This window comes from Alosa alosa, chromosome 22 (genome assembly GCF_017589495.1).
Source record: "Alosa alosa isolate M-15738 ecotype Scorff River chromosome 22, AALO_Geno_1.1, whole genome shotgun sequence".
In the NCBI taxonomy this organism is placed as follows: Eukaryota; Metazoa; Chordata; class Actinopteri; order Clupeiformes; family Clupeidae; genus Alosa; species Alosa alosa.
Window position 1 is genome coordinate 28,373,141 of NC_063210.1, and position 25,000 is coordinate 28,398,140.

The following is a 25,000-nucleotide window of genomic DNA, read 5'->3' on the forward strand; positions in this document are numbered from 1 at the left end:
AACATTAACACGACTTGATATCACTTGTGAGGATGATATTAATAATAATACATAAATAAATGAATATATATAATAATATATTATAATAATATAATAAATAATAATAATAATAATAATAAATAAATAAACTTTGATGACTTTGAAGGCGAAGGAAGTGTGAGAAGAATTTCTGTGTATCTATAATATGAGTTACAAGATTCAGTTCGATGGCTAACGCCACGGGTTAAGCGCGGGGACCAACTGAAAAATCGCTCTATTTGACTCAGTGCCCTCCCATTGAAAACGACGGAGTCTGTTGGTCCATTTCTTTTACTGTCGATGAACGTGCCACACAGCCTGCAACCTGCTGATCCAGCCACAGTCGGGCAGAGAGAACCAGTTATCCGCGAGTGAGATCATCAGTGAAGTGTGTTCATGGTGATTTGGTCACGGTGACATACATTGCTTGAAATAACAATTAAAAGAACATCCCCATCAGTTCTCTTAACTCAAATAAGCATGACAAAATTCGTGAAAACAATGTCCAGTTTTGCTGCTGGTAAATAAGCCGAGAGTGAAGCGGAATTAGCTAGTAATTACGTTACGTTGTTACAGTGTAGTTGACTGTCTGTCTTTTTAACTTTTGACAATGTGACTGAAGATGTCTTTCTTTAATAGCGTGACAGTTATAGCAGTGAGCCGTATCATCTCTCCCCGGCCTGTTATTTTGAAAGCGTATGTTTTACCATTTGCAGTATGACGTTATCCATCGCTAAATTAGGGCTCATAATAGACTAGCTAAACACAAAGCTAGCTAATGTCATGAATATCAGTGGAAGACCGCTAACGTTAACATTAATCAGCTTGGAAACCACAACGAACTTATTCTGCCTAAATAAAGTAATGATTACTGTATTTATAACTAGTAGTTACAGTCCCTGCATTGTAAAATGTAAGTTAGACGTGCGAGGAGTGAACATTTAGACATAGAGAAAAAGTATCAAACGTAGCTTGTGCAAAACGTAGCATGTGCAAAACGTAGCATGTGCATAAAAGTTAGCTTTTCTTTTACACGTGTGTGAAATCCAATGACGCCAAGTGTGCATTTCAGACTGTCGTTCAGCCGCAGCATTAACGAGTTACATAATGGATTTAGATCACTAAATAGTAGGTTTTAGAAGGCAGGCAGCAACTGATGATTGAAAATGGTTTAATGTAGCTTGATGGAAATAATTTTAAAAGTGCAGGTAAAGGAATAAGCAAGCTGACATTAATTATAAGGTAGCTTATAAGGAGTCTGTTCGTCCATTTCTTTTACTGTCTATGACTCCGCCCCATCTCTCTCCTGAGGACATTTCCTGTGTCCTGACTCCGCCCCATCTCTCTCCTGAGGTCATTTCCTGTCATTGTCCATTAACCACAGGGGGTCGTCACTACCACTTGGGGGGCAAATTCTCACTATATTTTTCTGAAAGCTACATATCTCTGGAGTATAAAATGGTATGATAGCAAGTTGGATCTTGTAGCTTTGTGGCTGTACAGGCCTTCAAAGTTCCCTTTGATTTGAAAAAAAAGGAAATTCCGCCTATTGGCGTTTTTTTGTTAAAACACTCATAAGAGCCCAGAAAATAATCCAAACCTTATTATTACTGATGCATAAGTGGTGTTTGATGTTGCCATACATATATTTTTTTTTAAATATATTTTTTGGGCTTTTTATGCCTTTAATTAAATAGGATAGTGGAGATTGACAGGAAGTGAGTGGGAGAGAGGATCGGGGTGGGATCCAGAAAGGACCACGGGGCGGGAATCGAACTCGGGTCGCCGGCGTATGGTGCAGGTGCGCCAGCCAGTCGCGCCACTGCTGGGGCCTTGCCATACATATTTTGACTCATTATGTGATGCTGATGATGATGATGGCTCTTTATTGTGGTTGATAAAATTCAAGATTTATGTGCAAAAAAAAGCTCATTTGAGTTTTCAGAGCAACATGTTACGGCAATACCTGAATGCAGACCTTATTGATCATTACTATTCTACCTTCCCTTACTTTCAAGCATGAAGTTGAAATTAATGTTAAATGATGACATACATAGGTCTGCAGTACAAATGTTTTTTTAAATTGTAGCTGAAACGAGTACAAAGGATCTTTAATCTATTCATTGAATTATCATCGCCAGAACAGGAGCACAGAGGATGCCATCTCTATGGCACTTCACTCTGCCCTGTCCCACCTTGACAATAGCAACACCTATGTAAGAATGCTGTTCATTGACTTCAGCTCAGCTGTTCAACACCATCCTCCCTCCAAACTGATCACCAAACTCAGTGAACTGGGCATCAATACCTCCCTCTGTAACTGATTCTGACTTCCTAACCAACAGACCTCAGTCTGTTAGGGTTAGATAACCGCACCTCCTCAACCATCACCCTGAACACCAGTGTACCACAGGGATGTGTGCTGAGCCCCTCTCCCTCTACTCCCCTTCACCTACCACTGCACACCTGTACATGGCTCTAACACCATTGTCAAGTTTGCTGATGACACTACGGGGATTGGGCTCATCAGCAATAACGATGACAGGGAGGAGGTCCAGCACCTAACATCGTGGTGCACTGACAACAACCTGGCTCTCAACACCAAGAAGACCAAAGAGCTCATTGTGGACTTCAGGAAGTCTAAAGCTAGCAAACACACACCCATTCTCATCAACAGGACTGAGGTGGAGCGTGTCACCAGCTTCAAGTTTCTGGGTGTCCACATCTCTGAGAACCTCTCTTGGACCCTCAACACCTCTACCCTGATCAAAAAGGCTCAACAGCGTCTCTTCTTTCTGAGGTCCATCTGTCTCCTCAGATCCTGGTGATCGTCCACCATCGAGAGCATCCTCACCAACTGGGTCACAGGTTGGTATGGCAACTGCTCTCAGGGGCGCAGCTACCCTTCTTTTGAGGGGTATGCAACAACAAATTGCCCCCAAAAAAAAAAAAAAAACACAAACAACTAAAGTAAACTTAGTGCAAATTATTATTTTTTAAGAAATTCTGCCAATTTGAACTTGAAGTATTGTTAAATGGTGCATTGTCACTTTAAGAGAGTCTAAACGGTTCTCATAACGTCCTTTTGCCAGCTGTTGCTCACAAAAGATAAGGCTGATCCAACTCTAGCCTTTGTTTGCCACATTATCAACACAATATTAAGCTATTAATATTAGGATTTTTAGGAAAAGGAAACATGTAATGAGTTGTTGCTAGCGTGACATTTCTGTTTGCAGTTTGCCATTAAAAGTTCAGTATGAGCATGGTAGCCACCTAGCTATCTTAATGGAATAGGTTATGTTTCAATCGTCATATGCTTAGCAAATGCTAGTCTGTTATTATTTGCAAGCCTCCAAGCACAGACGTCACACTTTAAATCCTACCTGTTGCTTTTCACTGTCCACTTATTTAACTACTGCCGCATCCCTTGACATCCCATCTCATTTTCCTCTTTCTTTTTCTATGTTTAGCCCCCGACAGCTTTTTTTGCTGTATCCATCTTTTTCCATAGATGAAAACTCACTACTTGTACCAGCTCACCCAGCGCTCACGGCGCCCCCACTCCCTCTTCTATGTCAACATTCTATGATAGAATCTTATGAGATAGGGCGCCTCTAGCCTGTTAGTCCTCTAAAATGTTATTTAACATTGAGAAAATGTTGAAATGGTTTAGAAACGCACAACAGTAGCTACATATAGAATATACCAAATATATTATTATTATTATTATTATTTTTACCATGGCTTTGGCGCCCCCATGGTGCTGCATATAGCGCATACCCACTTTTTGCACCACTGACTGCTCTGCCCACGATCGGAAAGCAGAGGGTGGTGAAAACTGCCCAACGCATCACCGGTTCCTCACTTCCCTCCATCGAGGCCATCCAGGGCAAACGATGCTTGCGTAAGGCGCGCATCATCAAAGTGTGTTCTCACCCCAACCACAGACTGTTCACTCCCACTCTCGGGAGGAGGGCGCAGGTCTCTCCGCAGACCAACCAGCAGGTTCAGAGGAAGCTTTTCCCGCGGCTGTCACCCTACTGAACTCCAGCTCTGCATCCCGGTGACATCCAACAAACTAAGCCCCCATCACCCCCTGCCCCGCCCCCGACTGATGCCTCCTTGCCTGTGCCTGTTGAGGTGTCCACGACCATGGCAGCCTTGACAGGGACAACAAGGAGGCGGACATCCCTAGCCCCCACAACTGCACTACCCTATCCCACCCATCTATCCCATCTATTTATTTACAAATGTACATACTGTAATTACACTTATTATAATGCTCTTCACAATGCAAGTAGAATGCTCCATTGACTTAAATGGATTTCCAAAGTTCTAGCGGTCATTATTTTTGGGAAAGGACCTCTGAAAACAAGAATGACCGCTGTCAACGGCAACGGAGTTTGTGCCTCTAATTCAGGTCCTTCATATCACTACCAGATCGCTACGCAAGGACTGGAACTTCATTCAAAAGTGAAAGCAGACGGTTGATCAGCTGTGTTCTAAAGAATGTTTGATTCAAGTTCAGCGGCAGGTTATGAACTATTTGTTTCTCAGCAAAAGCCATGACCTAAAACGGTAACAAAGTGTAAAGAGACATATCATGGAGTTTATTTTTTCGCTTTGGCAAGTAGTCAGATAATAAAGCGGGATATCAGAGAGAACGCCGGTCATCAGAAAAATAAGTCCCTTCAGAGCGAATAAGACCCTCTCGCTGGCTGCCGGGTCCGGGTTCGCTCTGTCGGACTTATTTTCCCATGATGACCGGCGTTCTATACATAATCCCTTACTTATACTGTACATAGCCATATTCTACTGCTTTTCATCCTGCACATACACTTATTATTAATACTATTGTAATGTTACTGTTTCTGCACTACAATGGTACTGTTACCACACTGCACATAGTTGTACATACTGTACATATGGTTCATACTAAATATCCATATTTATTCAGTTTTTCTGTAATATATTCTGTTAATACACTGCATATATCTATATTGTTCTTACTACTACTATAATGGTACCGCCACTACATGGCACATACCTGTACATGTTGTTCATACATTGTTCATTTTACATAGCCATATTTATTCTGCTCTTATAGGTAACTGCTAATACACTGCACATATTTATATTTAATTTATGCTACTCTAAACCACCTTCTGCAAAACAACTGTATACTACTGTCTACACTGCACTATATGTCTTGTCCTGTCTATGCACCACCTGCCTATACTGTGTATATCTCATTGCACTTTTCTGCTTTTTTGTACTTCTGGTTCGACGCAAACTGCATTTCGTTGTCTCTGTACTTGTTCTCTGCACAATGACAATAAAGTTAAATCTAATCTAATTTAATCTAAATAATTATCTGCCTCTGCTTTGCCTCTTTACGGATCATGCTATGAATAGCAGCAGCAATGTCTGCATAAGTTGAGACATTGTTATTGACCTTCTGGACCAGAGACATTCCATCAATGATTATTGCTGTATTATGTTCATCTGGAAGATTATCTGATAGTGATGCAAGTTTCTGCAAATGCTTTGCAAGTGCTGCTTTAGCGGTTTTCCTTGGGGTCCCCTCAGGTGTCGCCAATGACCATGGTTAAGGTCCAAGAAGGTGACAAAAGACTTCTCTCATGTCCAGTCTTTAACATGATGGTCTTGCCATGTGCCTGTGTTTTCTTTTTTGACTCATGCTCGTAAATGTCTTTAAATTTTGCTTTGTCAATGTATCATGGAATTTGTGCTTAGTTGTATCTGATTCCAGCCTCTATGTCTTTAACTTGCATCTTTGCCTGTAGTATGAGCCTGAATCAGATCATCCCTAACCTCTTGTGTTGCTTTGCCTGCTGTAGATATGCAAATGAACTCATGTTCCTCTGAAAATGGATTGATCCAATTTCAGTTTCTGTCTCATCAGATCTAACTGTGTAGAATTTTTAAAACTGTTGTAAATGTCTCTAGACGCACCCTAGCGGCGGCAAATTAATTTGCTCAGCCTGTACGTCTAGTATCGAACCATAGGGATTTCTATTGGCTTAGCACCGTGGATGTTCTCCAATCACAGCTCTATTTTGTTAGAGAGTAAGGCTGGCTTAACAGGATAACGACAGTCCTGCGACTGTGAACAACAAGGAAGGTGGCTATGGCTTAAAGCTAAGAGCGGTTGTTTGAATCGGCGTTGGCGCCAACTTTGGAGGAGTTGGACTTGTGCTTTTCTTTGAAAGTAGAGCAACACAATGCACTTAAGTCATTACTTTCAAGAAGGATGTATTTGCCGTTTTGGCCGACCGGATAATGGATATGGTCGTAGCGCTGGCCTATTGCATGCCTAGGCAGTTTGAAAGACAATTCTCTGCCCGCCCCTTGGATTAAGCGAGGTGAATGGTTCGATGCCAGACTATACATCTCAATGATATAGGATGGCCCCGCCAGGCTAAAATGTCTGTAGATCAAGTCTTGGAAAATAGTTATTATTTCTTTTCAATGGAAATGATTTTAACATCAGCTGAAAGACAATTTTAAGTATGATAATAATAATAATAATAATAATAATTGTACATAATGATAACAATGTGTTAAGTATGAATATTTTCACCAACCAGTTCATCTACATTAGTTGGGGAGATTATGTGAAAAATCGTTACGCGGTGGATAGAAGCATGAAATTTGGTAGATATGTTCCTTGGGTGATCCTAAGACATCCTAGAAGGGGTGCCCAAAAATATCTCAAACAGGAAGTGAGATTTTGAAGAAATTCAAAATGGCCGCCAATACAAATGACAGCTGATTCAAAAGCCACCTTCACAACCTCCTAAAAGCTTGAAATTTGGTATACATGTTCCTTGGATGATCCTAAGACATCCCAGAAGGGGTGCCCAAAAATATCTCAAACAGGAAGTGAGTTTTTAAAGAAATTGAAAAATGCCGCACTCCCTGCCACAAAATTGGCAGCTGATTCACACTATCTAAACAACCTCTAAAAAGCTTGAAATTTGGTATGTATGTTCATTGGGTGATCCTAAGACATCCTAGAAGGGGTGCCCAAAAATATCTCAAACAGGAAGTGAGTTTTTAAAGAAATTGAAAAATGGCATGCTCCCCGCCACAAAATTGTCAGCTGATTCAAACACCACCTAAACAACCTCTTAAAAGCTTGAAATTTGGTATGTTTGTTCCTTGGGTGATCCTAAGACATCCTAGAAGGGGTGCCCACAAATATCTCAAACAGGAAGTGAGTTTTTAAAAAAATTGAAAATGCTGCACTCCCCGACACAAAATTGGCAGCTAATTCAAAGACCACCTAAACAACCTCTTAAAAGCTTTACATTTGCTATACATGTTCCTTGGGTGATCCTAAGACATCATAGAAGGGGTGCCCAAGAAAATCTCAAACAGGAAGTGAATTTTTTAAAAATTGAAAAATGCCGCACTCCCCGCCACAAAATTGGCAGCTGATTCAAACACTACCTAAACAACCTCTTAAAAGCTTATATATTCCTTGGGTGACCCTAAGACATCATAGAAGGGGTGACCAAACATATCTCAAACAGGAAGTGAGATTTTGAAGAAATTCAAAATGGCCACTCATATAACTGACAGCTGATTCAGAGGCCACCTAAACAACCTCCTAAAAGCTTGAAATTTGATATATGTCCCTTGGGTCTACGTTATCCTGGAAGATTACTCCAAGAAATCTTAAACGGGAAGTGAATTTTTAAAGAAATTGAAAAAAGGCTGCACTGCCTATCCACACAATTGGCAGCTATTTCAAAGGCCACCTAAACAACCTCCTAAAAGCATGAAATTAGGTATAAGTGTCATAGATATGTCTCTGTTTTAAGCAGACAATACGGCTACACTATGGCTATATCCACCAATTGTCTCAAGGATACTATAAACACAGACACTCAAGCACCTCAGGCAGACCTCATAAAAAGCATACAATTAAGCACACATGTCCCCTGCAACTTCTTAAGACACAGTAAAACACCACATTAAATTACATTAGTCCTAGTCTACATACTGCATATTTGCATCTATTCACATGCTCTGGCACATTGGCATAATACTGTGCAAGGCAACCCAGCATCCTGGCATCGGCACTTTCGAGAGCAGAGAGGCTCAGCTTTGCTGCCACATTTAAGAGGTTCTCTACATACTTTGGCTGCCTCTGGTAAAAGTGTCCATAAAGGTGTCCAAAAATAATCTAATTTGGTCCATCCATATTTTTCAGGAGAAGGCACTGACTGGGTAGCCTGCAGACCTTTGGACCAAATGCTAGCTTGGTACACTGCTCTATTTGAATGCTGTATCAGTGCAGCCTGTGTGGGAGGAATATTTTTCATTGAGAGACATATTTGAGAAAACAAGTCCTTCCTGAGATCATTGACTTTTTTTTCAAGATCCGTTTTTCTTATCGTAAGAAAGAACAAGTGTACTTCTCCAGCAATGCAAACATGTTTGATTCCTGGCTAAGCAGTTGAAAATTATTTGCTGTCATAGCAATGAAGGCATCCTTTACTTCTGGAAATGGTTTTCATGCAGCCCACCCTTTAGAAGGAGTCTGCTGTTCCAGAGGTAGCCACCCCATTATCACATAGTGCAGTTGTTCAACTAGCTATCTCTATGTGTAACCCACCAAGCATCACAAACCTCTCTCCATAACAGTCTGGATCACTCCACTGAACCATTTTTGTAAATATAGTGGTTGGTCAAATGCCATAACTGGGACCTGGCCGGAATTTAGGTTCTCTGTCAATTGTTTTACAACATTCATACCATGTCTGACCATAGCAAAGCTGGCAGCTTTTTCATGAAAGAGAGGAAGGAGTGAGTTTATAGCAGGTGGGTAAGACCGTTCTGGCTGAAGTGAAGCATCAGTTTGATTGCATCCTCACCCCACTTTTCCTCCTCTGTTATTGCCCATGCTAAGTTCGGTTTGGTTAACTTTTGGCACTAAGATGGCCTTTGGTTGACAAGTAACAGCTGGAATTGTAGTGTATACTTCTCTGAGTACTCTCAGTACTACTCAATGTACATACTGCACAGCTAAATACTAGCTGGCTACCGTTACTGTAGTACAAATCAAAATTTCGTAGCTTCTAATGTTATTCCCGAAATAACGGTACAATACCCCCCAGGAAGCCCCACAGATTCACAAATACGCACCCCTGGCGATCATGGGGACACAATTAGCCTAGGGATGCCTTTGTTTGCCTAGATTTAGCTTGATAATTGGAACCCAGCTAGTGGTTCTACATTGGCTACAACGCTAACACTGGCATAACATTTGATCAATGAGTTGTGCCCCTATTTTTTGGGGGCTTGATCTCTGATCATGTGGACATTTTAGCAATAAACTGTCTTTTGAAAATTATTAAGTGATTCTTCCAAAAGTTTTTAAAAATATTTATGTTATGCATACATTAATAATTAACTTCTCAGATGAGGATTAATTTGGGGAGTCATGTCATTCTGACCATTTTAAGCCTGTTTTCCCCCCTTTAAAGCTGTATAAAAGGCATGTAAGATTATTTTCATGGGTTATCTTGCACATATTATTTGTTAACCATCTCTATATATATCAAATGTAAAATAATAAAGTAGCAGAATAAACCATGATGCCCAACTATGTAATGTTTTATTATCCTTGGGTCGTTTTAGGTGGCCATCTTGGATTTTACCTTAAAAAATCACCTAAATGATCCAGAAATTTTGGGCACCCCTTCTCAAATGATGAGATACATCATAAAGAGTGTCTGTACCAATTTTGGTGCTTCTATCCACCGCGTAACGATTAGGGCCTTTTTTGTTTATAATCCCCCCTACTACATCTCATTCCCACATTCTTACTAGTCAAAAGTACAACTGAAATGTATAATGTAGATCATTTTAGCACCTGTGATGCAATTACCATAATTTCCCAACTATTAGCTGCAGCTTATACATTGATTTGATGGCCATTCCCCATTTGACGGCAACATTTTGGGGGACAGCTTGCCTAAGAATCTCTCACCTGAAAATTAAATTGCATAAGAGTGTTGCTGGTCATAACAGATGTATGAAACCATCTTTAGATTGCGTAACTAAGATCACAGTTTGAAGTAGCCTATAAAGATGTTGAACTGAAAGCGTAATATTAATAGTTGGGCATCGAATGACGTTTTCCACCGTTTAAAGAAAGTAAAGACATTGGAGTTGGTATGATACTGTGTTCTTCAAATGTATAAAAGTACAACTAGTTTGAAATTGGATTGATAATGCAACTTTTAAATTATAGATCCAAGTATTATTTGCCCCATCTGCAAAGATGGAGTTTTCTATGTTCAGTGCAGAGGTGGAAAGTAACGAAATACAATTACTCACGTTACTGTATTGAGTAGTTTTTCTGTGTATTTTGTATTTTTTAAGTAGTTTATAAAATCGGTATTTTAAATTTTACTTGATTACATTTTGAGTGAAGCGTTGTACTTTGCTACATCAAAAAACCCATCTGTTACTTGAGTAAAAAAAAAAGTCGCGCCCTAAACCACTAGCCTAGTGATAATGATCAGCATGTAGCCTACAGGTAATGAATCAAGCTGGCGCCATGCAGTCTTTCTGAAAGTGATGGAGATGGAGCTGGATCACGAGATGCATCAGATTAGCCTAACCTATGAAAGTGTATTTTCCGCTATTCCAATGGGTTGTCTCAGTTCGTTTTAGCACCAATGACAGATAGATAGATAGATACTTTATTGATCCTCAAGGGGAAATTCAAGATTGATTGCGGAGATATTCAAGCAAACACCATGGGATTTCGTGTTTTGACGTTTGTGCTCACCTTTCTTTGGAAGGAAGTTTATTAGCAGTTGTTTCCCCTCATTTTGATGTCTCTCTTTTTCCTGTTTTGGCCTTTGTTTTTAGTAACCTGACTTGGCTTTCTTGGAGAAAGACATTGCACCAGCAGCACAACAATAGCGGTCCACTACTAGCGATGCTCAACTAAATAAACAAAAGATAGACTACCTTATGAATTGTGCAGGCGGACTAAACCATTTAGCTCTTTAGCAAGGGAGAGTGAGAGTGACCTTAGACAGTTTTCACTATGTTTAGTATACAAAATCCATTCAGTCAAACTTTACATTTCGTCTGACATTCATTTTGACATTTAATTTGGAAGTTAAAATATTCACGTAAAATAAATATATGGTGGAAATAAGTATTGAACGCTTACATTTTTTTTTCAGTAATTATCCTAAACTTCCAGTGAGTCTATTCGAAATTTTCACCACACATTATATTAACACACATAAAAAATCCAAACATAAGAGTTTTGTGTATTAAAGTGGAATGACAAAAGTATTGAACGTGCCTAATGAAATTTCTTCAACACTTTGTGGAAAAGCCTTTGTTTGTAAAGACAGCTTCAAGACATTTTCCTGTATGACAAAATGTATTAGTCGCAGTATCAGGTGTGATTTTGGCCCATTGTTCTAAACAGATTCCAGGGGTCCCTCTTGTGAATCCTGATCTTTAGTTACTTCCAGAACTGTTTAATTGAATTTAATTGAATTGGCTGCCTTCAAGTCTTTCTGGAGCTTTCTCCGAGTGGTCCTTGGCTCTTGGAATTGACTATCCTTCTGACTCCCTGGTCAGAAATATTGCGAGGAGATCCTGTGCAAGGCCGGTTGATGATGCAGTGATGTTTCTTCCACTTGCAGATAATGGCTCCCATGCTGCTTACTGGAAGATTCTGAAGTTTTGAAATGCATCTGTAACCAGTTTCATTGATATGTTTTGCAACAATAAGGTTGCAAAGGTCTTGGGAGAGCTTTTTGCTTTTATCCATCATGAAGTGTTTCTTGTGTAACACCTTGGTAATGAAAAACCTTTTTATAGCCCATCGATATGTAGGCTACTAACCAAGCTTATATTAATTTGCACAGATAGAAAGGATAACTACTCTCTAACTACTTACAGATTCCAGCTCGTTCCTTCCCTTTCCTTGCCTTAGTGCTTTTTCTTAGCGTGTTCAATACTTTTCCCCTGTGTTATTCCACTTCATTACATGACTCTACTTATGGAGTAGTTTGGATTTTTTATGTGTGGGTTACCTGAGTTATTACTAATGCCTGGTGAAAATGTTGTGCCCCCTGTATTCCACTTTTCACGGGCCCTCTCCTCCATTGGGGCCCTATTCTTCCCACTTTCCCCCCCAGTTCGACGCCCTTTAATCTGCTGAACCTTCTGCTCGTTTCCAAATATAAAAAAAACTCTCTGCAACTCAACATTGGCCTGCCTGCCTCAGCTGCCTGTGAGGGGCTTTTCAGTTGTGCTGGATTACTGTTCGCTGCAAAGAGACCCAAGGATGAGTGCAACTAACTTTGAAAATCAACTACTGCTCAAACTTAAAGGAGAACTCCGGTGATTTTTCACATAGATCTCCATTTCTCAACGTCCTTATCAGCCAAGTACCTCCACTCGGGGGCCATATTGCAACACTTTTTGGGCACTTCTATTTCGGCAGAAATGCGTGTGCGTAAGGCTTCACGACACCAATCTTGCTCCAGCAGCGAGATCACAACAGATGATTGGCACGATGTCTTCACAGCACACCACATGATTGGCTCAATGTATTTTACAACACACCACATGATTGGCTCAATGTATTCACATGTCAACGTTTTGTCGCGGAAGGGTTGTGATATGTGTAGACAACTGCCATATTGGCGTTACAAACTAACCACATGCATTACTATGGAGGATTTTTTGAGTGCTGTATCTCCTCATTAGAAAGTCTCTGGTAAAACTGGTTGTTCTGGTACCCCCCACCCAAAAAAAAAAGTAACTAAGTAACTTTTACTTAAAGTACATTTTAAAATGAACGACTTTTTACTTTTACTTGAGTACATTTTCAGATCGGTATTTTAACTTGTACTTGAGTAATATTTCATCAAGGTATTGGTACTTTTACTTGAGTACAATATTTTCGTACTTTTTCCACCTCTGGTTCAGTGTAACTAACATGATGAGTTTGTCTTGTCTTGTCTTGTCTTGTCTGTCTTGTCCTCTGGCTCCATGGAGCTGTGTGTAACAGTTTTAGTGTAACTAACATGATGAGTTTGTCTTGTCTTGTCTTGTCTTGTCTTGTCTTGTCCTCTGGCTCCATGGAGCTGTGTGTAACAGTATGAATAAATGTGCGTGTGGGCTGGCCCTGTCTGTGTGAATTTTTTTTAATCTTTTATTTCTTTATATAATATGTGTGTGTTTCCATTTTTTGTTTCCTGTGGTCCTGTCAGGACATGGCAAGACAAACGAAAACAGATGTTTTATTTCATCATTTTGTTTCAAGTCCTTCTGTTTTGAAATGTATGGGTGAGGAATTGTTGCAGTTTATAATCTTATCAGGATCAAGGACTTCAATACCTTTATTTTATGTTACATAGTATCAAGTAGTTTTTCTTTTCCTGTAACTTTTATTTCCCAGCTGAAATGGATTGCTGTTTAAGATGTTTTAGGCCTACTTGATGAGATACAATTTATTTTAAGTCTGATCTACTGATTCCCAATTTTTTCTTCAGAAACAACATTTATTTTGTCTTTCATTCTTTTAAATCTTCAATTTTATTTTATGCTTTTCTTGCCTTTAAGTTTCACCCAACTATGAAACAGGATTATCTGAAATGTTGAATTTTGAAATGACGCTCCCTTTGTCTCTCTTGGGTGAAAAGTTCACACATTTGTTATCTGTACCCAACCCCCCAGCCTCTCCCCCTTGGACACAAAGGAGCTTCACTGGGGAGATAAGGATCTATGAGAGGAGTGTTAATAGGAGGCCATTGTTTTGATTTCAACCATTTCTCTTTCGGAGTGTCTATTTACACCCCTGGTATGAATAGCTTTGGCCACACAGCTGAGCTATTCACACCCTGTGACATAACAACAAAAAGACGTTGCTCACATAAACATGGCGGACATTTGTTTTTTCGTCAGCAGAAAGTGAAGAAGTCTGAAAGGTTTCGGCACTAATATCTGTTCAGATTAAGTTTTAGATTGAAAAGTTGTGTTTTATTTTCATAATTCTGGTTCAACCGTCAGTTTGTTAGTTAACAGAAATTTCGTGAATATGACGTTCAGGCCTATAAACTATAAGTTTACCTGCAAACTCCATATTTTGTGGAAGCAGGTAGTGCAGTGGTCACAGACAAGGGCTGGCACGTGGGAGATCGGGTTTGATTCCCGTGTGATGTGTTTTGGCAGAGTGAGTGTGCATGTGTACCAACGTCTCTGGAGAGAAGGCGCGCAATTTGAACAAGAAATCGGTTTTCAAACGGAAGTTTTGATTGCAACAATTAGCTAGTTCATGCACCAGGGTGTAAATAGCATACAGTACTATATACACCAGGGTACGAATAGCATCCACTTCTAACTATACATTGATGCAAACAGCATGAGACCTTATTCAGAGTGTCTATTACACAGCTGAGCTACAGTATTCACACCCTGTTACATAACAACAAAAAAACATGTTGCTTGTTTTTTTTTATTATTATTATTACATTGTGTGATCAATATGCCAGAATAAATCACAGGGGTGCAAATAGCATACACTGATATCTGTACCAGACGGGGTATTAATAGAACACATTGCTGTGTGCACCGGGGTACGAATACCATACACTGATATTTGTACCAGACGGGGTACTAATAGGACACATTGCTGTGTGCACCGGGGTACGAATACCATACACTTCTATTTGTACCAGACGGGGTACTAATAGGACACATTGCTGTGTGCACCGGGGTACGAATAGAATTCACTTCTAATTGCACCAGGGTACGAATAGCATATACTTCTATTTGTACCAGACGGGGTATTAATAGAACACATTGCTGTGTGCACCGGGGTACGAATAGCCTTACCCTTTCTCTTTCCTTTATTTATTTTGCCTTTTGAGGGACACCTTTTGGGGTTTAACATTTTAAGACAGAATTTTTATTTTTGCTTGTATGCCAATGGGAAATGTTTGTTACATGTTTACGCCTTGTTTGATGTGGGCAAATGTTCAAATGAGTGGATTCATACCCACAACTTGAGTTCTTTATGTTTGAAATTAGAGATAGATGGTATTGACTTGAAATACTTTCTTCCCTAAGTTTACTGGTCTTATTCTTTAAATTGTCATTTTTAAATGCTTAATGTTTTGTTTTACTGACCCTCACTTCTAATGCAAAATCTCTTTAAAAGCTGTTTGAAGGTAAATAGCCCTGAAAACATTAGCATACTTTTGTTGACTTGTGAAACTGCAAGACACTGCTTGACTCTGTAAGTTTTTGTTGCTTTAAAGCACCTAGGCTGTACAGATGCTGGTAGTAACTAATATCATTTCTATACTTTCTTTGATTTTATTCTCTTTGACTTTATTTTATTTTTGTTATTCTGTTGCACCTTTTATTTCTTTATGTTACGGTTTATTTCATTTGGTTTCCTTTTCAGTTTGTCCTGACTAGGAATACTTGTTGCTCAGATGATATGGTTACAGATTTCCCAATTCTATTATAGGTGCTAAGATAACAGGAGGATAATTTTTATATAATCCCCATTTGAGCCTTTCCTGGCTTTGTTGTTATTTTAATTAGTTATTTTATTTTATTTTTTTATTTTTCCTTGTTAGTACAGCGGCTAAGGCCAGATTTTTACCTGAATCGTTCAGTTTTTGCAGAAAGCATGAAACTTGGTGCAGTTATAGTACTACCCCTAGTGATCAAAAATCCCTATCTTGACTTCAAATTTGGCGACCAAAATATGCCCTTTTTTTCTAAATTTATAATGCTATGCTGCTTTTAACACATAATATGACATCTATAGCCATCTTTCAGCATTATGAAATATATAATGAGACAATCATGCATAAATAATGGCATGACATGTTGGATTTTAAAGAAGTAGCCATACATTCTGACACGGAGTCAAAAACTGGGGTGCGTTTAGGCTATGTGTAAAGTTTTGACTGTGTGACTAAACCCTGCACTTGCCTGGACTCAATCCTTCTAATTTGCCCCCTAGAGGCTGGCATGCTAGCAAGGAGGCTAAAACCCATGGATGCTAGCGTCTCTTTAAGAAACATGCTTCCTTTTGGGAAATTAGCTATTTTGTCTTCTATCCTAGAGTTAGATAAATTAGTACATAGCCTACACCCAGTCATAGTTAGATAAATTAGTATATAACCCAGTCCAACACATCCTACTGTTAGCCTAATTCAATTGAGGTGGGGCCAATTAGCATATGCTAATTTAAGGATTATAGTGATTGTTTGAAAAGGTCCATTTTGTTTTATTGTAGTTTAACATTTTGCATCCCATAAAATGATTAGGCCTGTCAATGAAGCTAATTTAAATATGTAATACCTTATGAGTTTATCTCCCTCCTGACACATTAGGGCTCATGCTAGTCAGTGAACCAGCACTTTTAGGACACTTGCTAGTGCGTTCAGCGCCCAGTCCTTGGGTGTGCTTTGTGGTGGAAACACCAAAAGCTCAATACAGGTAAAGTTGAGGTTGTTCTGATATAGTTAAGTCCAAGACTTGCTTGAAGACCACTTTCTCCAAAAACTATGACAAGAAAGGAAGAAGGGAGATGGGTCTGTAAAAACAGGAATGGTGGCAAATGATACTTTTTCCATCTTTATCCTCCGTGACTGATTTTTCAGCAGTTTCACGTTTGGCTAGGGTCAGTGTCACTACTGGTAGCATAAGCCAGTACCTGGAACCTACAAACGTTGCACAGGTAATCCAACTCCTCCAGAATGGCACACCAAAACGTTCCATTGCTAGAAGGATTGCTGTGTCTCCCAGCGCAGTCTCAAGAGCATGTTGGAGATTCCAGGAGACAGTTGCTCTAGAAGAGCTGGGCAGGATTGTAGAGGGTCCTTAACCCAGCAGCAGGACCAGTATCTGCTCCTTTGTGCAACAACAAACAGTGGGAGCCCTGCCAGAGCCCTACAAAATGACCTCCTCCTGGCCACTGGTGTGAATGTCTCTGACCACACTGTCAGACTTCATGAAGGTGGCCTGAGGGCCCGAAGGCCTCTGGAAGGACCTATGCTCACTGCCCAGCACCGTGCAGCTCAATTGGCATTTGCCATAGAATACAAAATTGGCAGTTTCGCCATTGACGCCCTGTGCTTTTCACAAATGAGACCAGGTTCACCCTGAGCACATGTGAGGTCTAAAGATGTCTTGGAGAATGTAATGCTGCCTGCAACATCATTCAGCATGACTAGTTTGGTGGTTGGCCAGTGATGGTCTGAGGAGGGATATCCTTGGAAGGACGCACACACCTCTACGGGCAAGACAACTGCACCCTCACTGCTCTTAGGCATCAGGATGAAAACTTCTGGGTTCCTCCTGGTGCACAGCAATGGCTGGACACATGTAGTGAGAATGTGCAGGCAGTTCCTGAAGGATGAAGGCATTGATACCATTGACTGTCCCCCCCACACTCCCCTGACTTAAATCCGATTGAACACCTCTGGGACATTATATTTTGGTCCATCCAACACCGCCAGGTTGCAACACCGACTGTCAAGGAGCTCAGTGATGGCCATGTCCACATCTGGGATCAGATACCCCAGGACACCATCTGCTGTTTCATTAAGAGCATGCCCCGATGCCATCAAGCATGTCGGGGCCATACGAACTACTGAGTACCATCATGAGTTGCTGCGCTGAAATTTAAGCAAAATGGACTAGCTTGCCACGTCATTTTTTCCACTTAGATTTTCGGGGGGTCTTTGAATTCAGTCCTCTGTGGATTGATCATTTTCATTCCCAAATAACGAAGTGGCATCCTTTTGTTCCTAACATATTACCCAGTCCATATCAGTTTAAATCCTACCTCACAAGATGCTCGTTTAACGTATCATGGCTTGGACATCTGTCCGCACCTCACCATCCCACCACAGGGGTCCCCCAGGGCTCAGTACTGGGCCCCCTTCTCTTTGCTATCCACAACACTTCTTTGGGACAGATTATTTATTCGCACAGCTTCTCATACCACTGTTATGCAGATGACACACAGCTTTATCTGTTCCACCTGATGACCCCTTGGTCTCGGCACGGACCTCGGATTGCCTCTCAGACATATCTTCATGGATAAAGGCACACCACCTCCAGCTAAACCTCTCAAAAACCAAACTGCTGGTCCTCCCAGCTAAACCTACTGCTCCCACCTACTCGAATGCCCTCATACAGGCATATATGCTACCCCCCGACCATTGCGCTCTTTAGACAAACATCGTCTAGCTCTGCCACCGGTACGCTCAGGTCAATCCAAACTTTGTTCATCTGTTATTCCTCGTTGGTAGAACGCGCTACCAGTTCCTACTAGAGCAGGGACATCTCTCTCCATCTTCAAAAAACTCCTGAAGACCCAGCTCTTCAGAGAATATCTCCTCTCGTAGCACTACTTACAACTAGCTAATTCTAGCACTTACCACCTGACTTGACTGTATAAAAACAGCACTCACTGATGCACTTTTCCCTATTGTACTCTACCTTTTTGAATTGTTTTAAATTGTTCTAGAATTGTTGAGAGAATTGTTTTAAAAGTGTTAAACTGTTTACCAGGTTGTAAGTCGCTTTAAAAAAAAATCGTCAGCCAAATGTAATGTAATGTAGATATCCAGCATGATGTTTTTCCCCCATTGAGATCTGATGTGTTTTATTTTTTAAAGTGTATAATTTTTTGAGCAGTGTATAGTAAGAGTTAAGGTTTGCTCAGAAAGAGAAGAAGGTAGAATAAGAATTTATTGATGATGTAGGTAGTTACTTCAATTAACCAAGATATAGAATAATTGTCTTATTTTCTTACACATAGTGGCCATATTGGAATCTTACCAGATTATACTTGATGCCTCGTATATTATTGAGGTTGTCATGTGATAAAATGACTGTTCAAACTTTGAAATTGTTTTTGAATGATATTTCTATCATGAATAACAATAGAGATGGTCTATATTTTCACATTTGGTATCCGCCATATTGGATTTCAAAATGGCCAACATCAAGTTTATTTGGAAATCATGTCAATAGCTTCCTTGACCCTAAAAATTGAGTGTTAGAACTTAAAAGACTTTTTTATCTTGTTTAATTTTGAAGTTGTATCAACAATTCTATTAAGAATGGTAGCCATATTTGAATTCAAGATGGCAGCCACTAGGGGGCGATATGTGTTGGGGTCCATTTCAATTTTTGATCACTAGGGGTAGTAGTATAACTGTGCCAAGTTTCATGCTTTCTGCGAAAACTGATTCCGGTGCTTAGCCGCTGTACTAAATGTTCTCATTGGTTTAATTTCTGATGGTCGGTCTGCTTGCTTTAACTGCCGATATATTTTAATTTCATTAGAAAGCGGGTTGAAGTTTCAATTTTTTATGTTGTTTGTTTGTTTGTTGTTTTGTAATGATTTATTTCATACATTTATAAGCTTTGCTCCTAGCCACCCATCACCGGATGATATTTGATGTCTACAAGCAGAACCATGTTATTTCATACAATGACGTCTTCCTGTAATTTGTTTTGTTATCAGTTTCGGAGACGGATCTGATGGACAAGGGTGTGTCACCGATCCGGAGGGGGATGGTTGATGGTTTTTAACAATGGTGATGGTGATGTGTGGAAATAGCCTGTTACATTATAGGTTGAGGACTTGGGCTCCTCAAGCAACTTTACTTCTCAAGAACACTGTTTAATAGATTTGGACCACTGTCATAAGAAATGTTTACATTATTACTAGGAATTCTGTTCTGAGGCATCACAAGCCTCAAAGTTCATGTACTGTATTGTTTGCGTGTTTGGAGGTATAACTGAGAGGTCAAGACAGACCTGACTGCAGCTGACGTCATCTTTGAAAAATGTTGAACTCTACTGAATGACCCTTTGCTTATTAGTACTGGAATGACAGCTAAAACCTTTTGCTCCAAGCTACATGTATTTCCAAGATCTGTTTACAGACTCTTACAGTCGCAGACCCAGAGACATCCTAACGACGCATGTCTCACTTCCCCCGCTGGCTTCTCATGGGACAGAAGTGTGATGGATGAGACAGAAGTGTGATGGATGGGACAGAAGTGTGATGGATGGGACAGAAGTGTGATGGTGGAAGACACAGCTTATCGAAAGGGGGACAGCCCTTTGATCTGATATCCAACACCACCCCTAAAGACCCCAGCAGCACAGTGTTCCTGGGAGAGCAGCATTTGGAAGTCTTGTGTACCATCCCACAAAAGGATCTTGGTCAGAACATCACAAGAAAGATTGGATTAATTTAGAATAGTGGACCTGCTGTGGGCAGAATAACCCCCAAACAGCAAGGATCCGAAGATTCCAGGTAGTCGACCCTGACCTTCAGACTAGAGAATTTTTATTTTCTTGGTATACTTTAACTGGAGAGAAGAGGAACACAGGGTGTGGGGGAACACCCCCTATTAATAGAGTCAAGCGCCGCCCTAAGCACATTTTGCACACACATACACATTCTAAACATTGCGCACCACATGAGCAACCCATCTGTGATTTTATTCTATTGCATTGTGCACCACAAGAAGAATGGAAACTGGCTTTGGTTGCATTTTCTTAGATGTTTCTATGGTAGATGATGTCAGTCTTTCTACTGTTATTTTTATTCTCCCATGATCTGTAACCTTCTTCCCACACCCTAAAGTCCTCTGTTTGTTATAAGCTGATTCATAATTTATGTAAGCAAGTTTAAATGTTCAAGTCTTTAAGGACTTGAAAAGGGGGATTTGAAAGAATTGTGAATAAACTTTATAGTCTACTGTATTTCTCCTGTCCTTGTCCTACGCAAGCATCCTTTGTTTATCCTTGAATTCAATAAAAGCCTGTCTAGAGGCCTTTTGCCTATCACCAGGTGTGAAATGTTAATGTTTGTAGCAGGGCTCCGAACCGGTTCAAGGAACGAAAACGAAAACCGAAAACGAACGGAATTTTACGAGGAGCGGAAACGGAAACGAAAACAAAATGGTCTTCAACTGTTCTGGAACAGAAACGTTATTCTGAAATCCACAAAACCGATTAATAACGTTTTTTTTTTCGTTCTCTATATAACAGACTAATAATTTGATTTCTGCAGTTTGAAAAAAAAAAAAAAAAAACGAATAAATGGACCTTTGGTCCAAATGTGTATATTTTGTCTTCCTGTTGTAATGTAACCTATCCGTCTGCCACTTCGGATCTTACGCCAGCTTGTAGCGTAGGCTACTGAAACTGATTTGGAAATTGTTTGTAGCCTATGCGTAATAGCCTATTTTGCCTGTCCACGCCTTGTCGTTTTAAAAGTCGGGATTTGAAATGTTTGCGCAATTATAACCTATTCTATGTAGAAGAGTTAAACGGGAAATTTGAGATAGGCCTTGTCAGCAACAGACAGGTTCGTTTATAAACAGGGTTGGAATTATAGGTCAAGCCTTTGAAGATCTCCATATGGATAAAACTTAGGCTACAACCAGGTAAGGAGTTTAGCACGTATCCAGAAATATTTTTGATAAGAAATTATTTAAAGGCATAGGTTAGGCCTACAGTAAGTCTGTAGGCTATGGGATGGATAGCCCAGCAGAATGTTTTTGGATGCCGCCTGTGATTTATTATTTTTGGGCATAGCTACGGTATAGGCTAAATCAAGGGGAAATAATGAGTAGCCTAAGTCTATTCTAAGGTAAAGTCCACAAAAATAGACTTGATAGGCCCGCCAAACACTGCCGGAACTTTAAGAACGAACGATATTTTGCGTTCCGAACCGGTTCAGGACCGATATGTTGGTGGCGGAACGCATGCAAGAACGAAAACGTTAAACATAGGCCTACCTAAACCGTTCGGAACGGAACGTTTGAAAAATAATTTTGTTTTCAAGCCCTGGTTTGTAGAACAGTGAGGGACCAGGCCTCTGAGGAACTTCCCAGGAAAGGGGGTAGTTTTAATTAAAAGACAATAGAAGCTGACCAGACCTGATGAAGGCCTAATCCTCATCCTCCCTTTCTATTGCATATTCAAACTGGGTTGGACCTAGAGGTCACTCCTTCTTTGTTTGTAACATAAATTTGGTAGACTGTTTCTGTATAGTCAGAGAATACTGGTGAAATCCATGATGGGGTGACACAAACATGTACCTCTCTCCCTTGAGGGCCACAGGCCCCTCATTGAAAAGAATAAAGCCTGGATCCTGATCTTTTATCGTCCTGATTGAGTCTTATATGCCAACCTAATATCATGCTTATCATTGTTAATATTGTGCTATACATGTGGCACAAACCATGTTTGAGTTTGTGGACTAGCCATAGCTAGGCTATATTTAAACAGAGCTAAAAAGATCAATAGGAGAACATGTGGACAGTGGCACACAATGGGCTTAAAGTGACAGTGCACCATTTACAAATGAGTTAAACAGCATGACATACTTTAAAACAAAATTACTGTGTCATTATTATCTTTTAAATAATATAGAAGTATTTTATTTTTACCTTTGTGGTTACTCAGTAATTTTGTGATTTATGCTGTATTTAATATGCCATATAAGAAGCTTTAGTCTTTAGGGTGAAAATGTAGGCTACTTTTTAACCGCAATTAATCTAGATTAATTCATTTCAAAATATGATATTAATTAGTTATTTTTTAATTTGTTTGACAGCCCTAATAAAAACGTAAAATATTTAACCGCAGCAATTTACTAATGTAGCCTATGTGACGATTCTTCTCGTCACCATTTATTGTAATCATTAACCATGACCTTGGCTTCCCTCTTATGAGTTGCCACTGGCAGACAGTCTAATAAATTGTTTGCAGGCAAATCTGTGGCCTAGCGCAGTGAAATGCCATCAGTAAAATTATTACTCATCCTTACAGTGGACGCCGCAATTTGGAAAAACAATATATATTTGCTGCTGTGCTGAGTGTCATGTAGCTATCCATTTCTTACAGATTACTCAGGTATGCTCATGCGTATATTTCACAGGTATGCACATGCATATATCGTAAAAGATTTCAAGACAGAACCATTGAACATATTTTAATCTGTATTTATAAAAAAAATACTGTAGATTAGATTGATGTGTTAAAATTATGATTGATAGTCTAATAATGCCATTATTAAGTGAAGAGTACCTGATGACTTGTTCAGGACTTGAAAAAGATTGGGACTTGGACTTGGACTCGACTTGGCTTTGATGTGACTTGGACTTGGACTCGACTTGTCCTTCTCTGTCTTTACTTGGGACTTGACTTGGACTTGACTGCTAAGACTTGTGACTTGCCAAACAGTGACTTGGTCCCACCTCTGGCTTATACAAAATACGGCTAATACACAGGAAATTAAATATGTATTTCATGTGCCCTGGACATTATGAAGTTATAATATTTATGTTAAGCTGGGTACATGTGGTGATGTCAACAATTTTCATATGGTATTCCTTGAATGTAAAGGTAATATGTGATTGGTAATCATGATGTTTTGATCTCTTGGAATATCTCTTATGGGTAGTTTCAATAAAATACAAATTTGTTGAATTTTGGGGGTGGGGGGTTCCGAATAGTACATTTACAAATATAGCTGCAAGCAGCAATGAGGGGGCCAAGCAGTTAAGCAGGAGTTGGGATTGGATTGGATGAGACTGGACTGGACTTGACTGTGTTGCGTTAGATTGGATTGGACTGGACTTGTTTGAATTGGACTGGACTGGATTCGAAGGTCACCGAATTTATTGTGTGTCCTCAAGATGTACTCCTAAATCCACATACCAAGTTTGGGTTAAAGTGGTGAAAGTGTTGATAATTATAGCACCCCTAGTGGTGAAAGCACACCAAATTATCTCTTGCGCCCCCTTAGTGGTCGAAGGTCACCAAATGTATTGTGTGTCCTCAGGATGGGATCCCAAGTCCACTTACCAAGTTTGGTTTCTATATGTAAAAGCATTGCTGAGATATGACCCACTTCCTGTGATTATAGCACCCCCTAATGGTCAAAAGACTCCAAATGTATTGTGTGTTTTCAGGATGGGGTCTCAAGTCCGTGTACCAAGTTTGGTTTCAATATGTGTAAGCATTGCTGAGATATGAGCCTACTTCCTGTGATTATAGCGCCACACAGTGGTCAAAATGTACCAAATTTCTTGAGCCTCCTCCTTATTGGGTCCTGAGCACATGTGGTAAATTTAGTCTTGATATGAGAAAACCTTGCTGAGATATCACTTCACTTCCTGTTTGGTAGCTTTGCCAACAATTTTAATTGGCTGTTTCGGGCGAACGGTTTTAGATTTGAAGACGAAACGGGATAACTTTTATGAGGCTTGGTCTAGAGATCATCTGCACCAAGTTTCGTGAAAATCGGACAAACTTTGTGACCTGTGAAAACGTTTAGGTGTTTTTGATTAAATCCAATATGGCGGCCTAATCAATTACGATGACTCTGCCTAATTAGTGTGCCAAATTTCACAACTTTTCACCAGACGGTTCTATGGGCTGCCATAGACTCCCATGCCAGAGGAATATTAAATATAACCGCAAGCGGTGATTTACGGGGTCCGAGCAAAACGAACATGAGGTAGCATAGCTTTTTAGTTTTACATGTGCTTTGATTGTTTGGGCCCAATTGTTCAAAAGAAACGTGATCGGATTTCAGTTATCGGATTTCAGTTACCGGATTTCGGCTATCGGATTGGATCAAATCTTGAAAATGGGTTGTTCAAAGGGAAACAAGGGTCCTGAAATTGGATTAGATCACATAATCTATTCTTGGTTTTGTTCTGGATATAACCTTCACTTTGTGTTGTTCAAAACTTTTGAGTTGGATTGGAATAAATTTGATGCATAAAATTAGGATTACCCTGTGCTGTAACATTATAGTGTGCTAACCTCCACTACCTAATAGTATTCTAACAATACCCTATTCTAGTGTGCTAACCTCCACAACCCAACAGTATTC

At 39.9% G+C, this 25,000-nt stretch overlaps 1 protein-coding gene across 4 annotated transcripts in view; it reads right to left on the reverse strand.

The window, feature by feature from the left end:
- Window positions 1-25,000, reverse strand: part of LOC125287871 — a 71,436-nt gene that overhangs the window by 22,518 nt on the left and 23,918 nt on the right. The window lies entirely within an intron of this gene.